The sequence below is a fragment of the Nansenia antarctica genome, assembly GCF_963989245.1.
Source record: "Nansenia antarctica genome assembly, chromosome: 1".
NCBI classification, from domain to species: Eukaryota; Metazoa; Chordata; class Actinopteri; order Argentiniformes; family Microstomatidae; genus Nansenia; species Nansenia antarctica.
This window is the reverse complement of record NC_137674.1, coordinates 40,921,019-40,928,970: the sequence shown is the minus strand read 5'-3', so window position 1 is coordinate 40,928,970 and position 7,952 is coordinate 40,921,019.

Below are 7,952 nucleotides of genomic sequence, written 5' to 3'. Positions count from 1 at the left end.
GACAGGGCATAGGAGAGACGGACAGGGTATAGGAGAGACAGACAGGGCATAGGAGGGAGAGACAGGGTATAGGAGAGACAGACAGGGCATAGGAGAGACAGACAGGGTATAGGAGAGACAGACAGGGCATAGGAGAGACAGACAGGGCATAGGAGGGAGAGACAGACAGGGTATAGGAGAGACAGACAGGGCATATGAGAGACAGACAGGGTATAGGAGAGACAGACAGGGCATAGGAGAGACAGACAGGGCATAGGAGAGACAGACAGGGCATAGGAGAGACAGACAGGGCATAGGAGGGAGAGACAGGGCATAGGAGAGACAGACAGGGTATAGGAGAGACAGACAGGGTATAGGAGAGACAGACAGGGCATAGGAGAGACAGACAGGGTATAGGAGAGACAGACAGGGTATAGGAGAGACAGACAGGGTATAGGAGAGACAGACAGGGCATAGGAGAGACAGACAGGGCACAGGAGAGACAGACAGGGCATAGGAGAGACAGACAGGGCATAGGAGAGACAGACAGGGCATAGGAGGGAGAGACAGACAGGGCATAGGAGGGAGAGACAGACAGGGCATAGGAGAGACAGACAGGGTATAGGAGAGACAGACAGGGTATATGAGAGACAGACAGGGCATAGGAGAGACGGACAGGGTATAGGAGAGACAGACAGGGCAAAGGAGGGAGAGACAGGGTATAGGAGAGACAGACAGGGCATAGGAGAGACAGACAGGGTATAGGAGAGACAGACAGGGCATAGGAGAGACAGACAGGGCATAGGAGGGAGAGACAGACAGGGTATAGGAGAGACAGACAGGGCATATGAGAGACAGACAGGGTATAGGAGAGACAGACAGGGCATAGGAGAGACAGACAGGGCATAGGAGGGAGAGACAGGGCATAGGAGAGACAGACAGGGTATAGGAGAGACAGACAGGGTATAGGAGAGACAGACAGGGCATAGGAGAGACAGACAGGGCATAGGAGAGACAGACAGGGCATAGGAGAGACAGACAGGGTATAGGAGAGACAGACAGGGTATAGGAGAGAGAGACAGGGTATAGGAGAGACAGACAGGGCATAGGAGAGACAGACAGGGTATAGGAGAGACAGACAGGGTATAGGAGAGACAGACAGGGTATAGGAGAGACAGACAGGACATAGGAGAGACAGACAGGGTATAGGAGAGACAGACAGGGTATAGGAGAGACAGACAGGGCATAGGAGAGACAGACAGGGCATAGGAGAGACAGACAGGGTATAGGAGAGACAGACAGGGTATAGGAGAGACAGACAGGGTATAGGAGAGACAGACAGGACATAGGAGAGACAGACAGGGTATAGGAGAGACAGACAGGGCATAGGAGAGACAGACAGGGTATAGGAGAGACAGACAGGGCATAGGAGAGACAGACAGGGCATAGGAGAGACAGACAGGGTATAGGAGAGACAGGCAGGGCATAGGAGAGAGAGACAGGGTATAGGAGAGACAGACAGGGCATAGGAGAGACAGACAGGGTATAGGAGAGACAGACAGGGCATAGGAGAGACAGACAGGGTATAGGAGAGACAGACAGGACATAGGAGAGACAGACAGGGCATAGGAGAGACAGACAGGGCATAGGAGAGACAGACAGGGCACAGGAGAGACAGACAGGGCACAGGAGAGACAGACAGGGTATAGGAGAGACAGACAGGGTATAGGAGAGACAGACAGGGTATAGGAGAGACAGACAGGGCATAGGAGAGACAGACAGGGTATAGGAGAGACAGACAGGGCATAGGAGGGAGAGACAGGGTATAGGAGAGACAGACAGGGCATAGGAGAGACAGACAGGGTATAGGAGAGACAGACAGGGCATAGGAGGGAGAGACAGGGTATAGGAGAGACAGACAGGGTATAGGAGGGAGAGACAGACAGGGTATAGGAGAGACAGACAGGGTATAGGAGAGACAGACAGACAGGGTATAGGAGAGACAGACAGGGTATAGGAGAGACATACAGGGCATAGGAGAGACAGACAGGGTATAGGAGAGACAGACAGGGCACAGGAGGGAGAGACAGACAGGGCATAGGAGAGACAGACAGGGCATAGGAGGGAGAGACAGACAGGGTATAGGAGAGACAGACAGGGCATAGGAGAGACAGACAGGGCATAGGAGGGAGAGACAGACAGGGTATAGGAGAGACAGACAGGGCATAGGAGAGACAGACAGGGCATAGGAGAGACAGACAGGGCATAGGAGAGACAGACAGGGTATAGGAGAGACAGACAGGGTATAGGAGAGAGAGACAGGGTATAGGAGAGACAGACAGGGCATAGGAGAGACAGACAGGGTATAGGAGAGACAGACAGGGTATATGAGAGACAGACAGGGCATAGGAGAGACAGACAGGGTATAGGAGAGACAGACAGGGCATAGGAGGGAGAGACAGGGTATAGGAGAGACAGACAGGGCATAGGAGAGACAGACAGGGTATAGGAGAGACAGACAGGGCATAGGAGAGACAGACAGGGCATAGGAGAGACAGACAGGGTATAGGAGAGACAGACAGGGCATAGGAGAGACAGACAGGGCATAGGAGGGAGAGACAGACAGGGTATAGGAGAGACAGACAGGGCATAGGAGAGACAGACAGGGCATAGGAGAGACAGACAGGGCATAGGAGGGAGAGACAGACAGGGTATAGGAGAGACAGACAGGGCATAGGAGAGACAGACAGGGCATAGGAGAGACAGACAGGGCATAGGAGAGACAGACAGGGTATAGGAGAGACAGACAGGGTATAGGAGAGAGAGACAGGGTATAGGAGAGACAGACAGGGCATAGGAGAGACAGACAGGGTATAGGAGAGACAGACAGGGTATAGGTGAGACAGACAGGGTATAGGAGAGACAGACAGGGTATAGGAGAGACAGACAGGGCATAGGAGAGACAGACAGGGTATAGGAGAGACAGACAGGGTATAGGAGAGACAGACAGGGCATAGGAGAGACAGGCAGGGCATAGGAGAGAGAGACAGGGTATAGGAGAGACAGACAGGGCATAGGAGAGACAGACAGGGTATAGGAGAGACAGACAGGGTATAGGAGAGACAGACAGGGCATAGGAGAGACAGACAGGGTATAGGAGAGACAGAGAGGGTATAGGAGAGACAGACAGGGCATAGGAGAGACAGACAGGGTATAGGAGAGACAGACAGATCATAGGAGAGACAGGGTATAGGAGAGACAGACAGGGCATAGGAGAGACAGACAGGGTATAGGAGAGACAGACAGGGCATAGGAGAGACAGACAGGGCATAGGAGAGACAGACAGGGTATAGGTGAGACAGACAGGGTATAGGAGAGACAGACAGGGTATAGGAGAGACAGACAGGGTATATGAGAGACAGACAGGGCATAGGAGAGACAGACAGGGCATAGGAGAGACAGACAGGGCATAGGAGAGACAGACAGGGTATAGGTGAGACAGACAGGGTATAGGAGAGACAGACAGGGTATAGGAGAGACAGACAGGGCATAGGAGAGACAGACAGGGCATAGGAGAGACAGACAGGGTATAGGAGAGACAGACAGGGTATAGGAGAGACAGACAGGGCATAGGAGAGACAGACAGGGTATAGGTGAGACAGACAGGGTATAGGAGAGACAGACAGGGCATAGGAGAGACAGGCAGGGCATAGGAGAGAGAGACAGGGTATAGGAGAGACAGACAGGGCATAGGAGAGACAGACAGGGTATAGGAGAGACAGACAGGGCATAGGAGAGACAGACAGGGTATAGGAGAGACAGACAGGACATAGGAGAGACAGACAGGGCATAGGAGAGACAGACAGGGTATAGGAGAGACAGACAGGGCATAGGAGAGACAGACAGGGTATAGGAGAGACAGACAGGGTATAGGAGAGACAGACAGGGCATAGGAGAGACAGACAGGGCATATGAGAGACATACAGGGTATAGGAGAGACAGACAGGGCATAGGAGAGACAGACAGGGTATAGGAGAGACAGACAGGGCATAGGAGAGACAGACAGGGCATAGGAGAGACAGACAGGGCATAGGAGAGACAGACAGGGCATAGGAGAGACAGACAGGTTATAGGAGAGACATACAGGGCATAGGAGAGACAGACAGGGCATAGGAGAGAGAGACAGACAGGGCATAGGAGAGACAGACAGGGTATAGGAGAGACAGACAGGGCATAGGAGAGACAGACAGGGCATAGGAGAGACAGACAGGGTATAGGAGAGACAGACAGGGTATAGGAGAGACAGGGTATAGGAGACAGACAGGGCATAGGAGAGACAGACAGGGTATAGGAGAGACAGACAGGGTATAGGAGAGACAGACAGGGTATAGGAGAGACAGACAGGGTATAGGAGAGACAGACAGGGCATAGGAGAGACAGACAGGGTATAGGAGAGACAGACAGGGCATAGGAGAGACAGACAGGGTATAGGAGAGACAGACAGGGTATAGGAGAGACAGACAGGGTATAGGAGAGACAGACAGGGCATAGGAGAGACAGACAGGGTATAGGAGAGACAGACAGGGCATAGGAGAGACAGACAGGGTATAGGAGAGACAGACAGGGCATAGGAGAGACAGACAGGGCATAGGAGGGACAGACAGGGTATAGGAGAGAGAGACAGGGTATAGGAGAGACAGACAGGGCATAGGAGAGACAGACAGAACATAGGAGAGACAGACAGGGCATAGGAGGGAGAGACAGACAGGGTATAGGAGAGACAGACAGGGCATAGGAGAGACAGACAGGGCATAGGAGGGACAGACAGGGTATAGGAGAGAGAGACAGGGTATAGGAGAGACAGACAGGGCATAGGAGAGACAGACAGGGCATAGGAGAGAGAGACAGACAGGGTATAGGAGAGACAGACAGGGCATAGGAGAGACAGACAGGGCATAGGAGAGACAGACAGGGTATAGGAGAGACAGACAGGGCATAGGAGAGACAGACAGGGTATAGGAGAGACAGACAGGGCATAGGAGAGACAGACAGGGTATAGGAGAGACAGACAGGACATAGGAGAGACAGACAGGGCATAGGAGAGACAGACAGGGCATAGGAGGGAGAGACAGACAGGGTATAGGAGAGACAGACAGGGTATAGGAGAGACAGACAGGGTATAGGTGAGACAGACAGGGTATAGGAGAGACAGACAGGGAATAGGAGAGACAGACAGGGCACAGGAGAGACAGACAGGGTATAGGAGAGACAGACAGGGTATAGGAGAGACAGACAGGGTATAGGAGAGACAGACAGGGTATAGGAGAGACAGACAGGGTATAGGAGAGACAGACAGGGTATAGGAGAGACAGACAGGGTATAGGAGAGACAGACAGGGCATAGGAGAGACAGACAGGGTATAGGAGAGACAGACAGGGTATAGGAGAGACAGACAGGGCATAGGAGAGACAGACAGGGCATAGGAGAGACAGACAGGGTATAGGAGAGACAGACAGGGCATAGGAGAGACAGACAGGGCATAGGAGAGACAGACAGGGTATAGGTGAGACAGACAGGGTATAGGAGAGACATACAGGGTATAGGAGAGACAGACGGGGCATAGGAGAGACAGACAGGGTATAGGAGAGACAGACAGGGTATAGGAGAGACAGACAGGGTATAGGAGAGACAGACAGGGCATAGGAGAGACAGACAGGGTATAGGAGAGACAGACAGGGTATAGGTGAGACAGACAGGGTATAGGAGAGACAGGCAGGGCATAGGAGAGAGAGACAGGGTATAGGAGAGACAGACAGGGCATAGGAGAGACAGACAGGGTATAGGAGAGACAGACAGGGCATAGGAGAGAGAGACAGGGTATAGGAGAGACAGACAGGGCATTGGCTCTTCACACATTGCCTTTCCTTGTCTCAGGCTCAGCATGGGAAGAGCCCATAATTAGTCAGAGTTGCATTCTGGTTGTTAAGACCACAATTCACATTTCATCTCAACAGGTTTGATTGCATTTGTTGTTAATTAGGCTATTCAAGAATTCTTCAACCTCAGGCACAGAACAGTGTATCAGTTTCATAAAAAAAAGAAAAAAAGAATGAAACTGAAAATGTTTCCATTTTGTTGATTATCATTATTTAAAAAAATAATAATAAATATTGCAATAGCCTATTTAACAATTGACAGCGCTAAGTACATTCATGGGTAGGCTTATCTTACCTTCTGTATCAAACAAACTATTCTGCCATCTATCCACATGTTCTGAAAGGTTTGAGCTCAGCAGAGCAGCTGTGGTAACACCATGTTCCTACCTGATCCCTGGTGATTGGCCACATCTATACAGTGTTGAATACCTCTACCAGTTGAGAAGGTCAGTCCTGTGACGATTTGTCTTTTCCTCATCATTCAGCAAGCACATCTTAACCTCTGATCCTCCACCTAGAAATATATGGTAAAAATGCACCGCATAAGCCATTCTGGTGCAGGTCATTAAGGAATCATACCCCACGATTATAATTATAATATAGGCTAATAATTACATTAAAACAGCTATTAGAGGTCGGTACTGAATACGGTATGCCGGTCTAATTAAAGTCACAGCCAAGTGAAATAATAATTTGTACTGTAAATTCTCAATGTGACCAGTTAGTGGGAACCAATGTAGGGTTTATACTCTTACTATTGCAGTAAATCTATAGGCGGGATTGATTAGGGTTTGTGTCAAAGTCGATAAGGGTTTGAACTGGAAATGTAACACATTAAAAGTGAATTCCTGTTTTCCCATACTGAGAATACTAAATAAAATGTGTACAATTGTTACAAATTGTTGACCGAGATTCTCTCAGTGAGGAAAATACAATACATCCGCTATACTAGGCCTACTGAATACGAACAATCAGCATTAGCGCAACAGTTGACATGAATAACATTTAGTATTCATGTTAAATTAAGTGGTCAAATGATCTGTTGCACCTGCTCATACCGAAAGATGAGTCCTGCTGTGATTTTTCCGACTTCATCTTCGTCCTCCGGTATCAAGAACATGTACAGTATATGGACTTCATAGCCATATTATACCGCACTTGCAATTCATTAAATTACCGGAAGACCCTGTTAGTGTTGCGTAAAAGTTTTGACCGGCTATCACCGTTTAAAATCTCACTTGTTTTCCTTTAATTGACCGTCTATGCAGCACCATTGTTAAGTGGATTTGTCGCACTTGCAAAATGCTGTGAAATGTTTGACGATAAAACATTTATTCACGTCATTCATTGTCAATATCCGTCATAATGCCCTATTTCATCACCTGTTTCCATGCAGCAGCCGTGATTTTCTGCGCGCTCTGTTGGTGCATAATAATACTAATACTACTACTAATAATAATAATACAATTATTAATATTAATAACAACAATAATAACGTTTATTTGTATAGCACTTTTCTTGCAAACATAATAATAATAATTATAATAATTATAATAATAATAATAATAATAATAATAATAATAATAATAATAATAATAATAATAATAATAATGACCTGCTGTATGCAGAGTGTCGTTATAAAGTTGGTACCGTTATCTTGATGGCGTAGCTTATATATTTGCCTATGTAGATACCATAGACACATATACCATGGCTCGATACACAATATGTTTCTGAAATTCATAAATTAATTGGATATGCAGACAAATAAAAGGACATGGCAACTTCCCTCTGCCCAGTACTGTCTAGTAGAAAGTACCACATGTTATACATTTGTCTAACCATGTCCTTACCGTTACTACTGCACCATTGCTTGTCCCAGTTGAACAACCTTCAAATTAAGTCAATGTTTATTGGAGCAAGAATAGTATTGTGTATGTGTCAGGCTAATATTCCTGATTAAGTTCACTTAGCACATCTTAAACAGTTAAATAATGCAGAAATGTTACACTTATATTAGTGACCTGAATTCGCTGT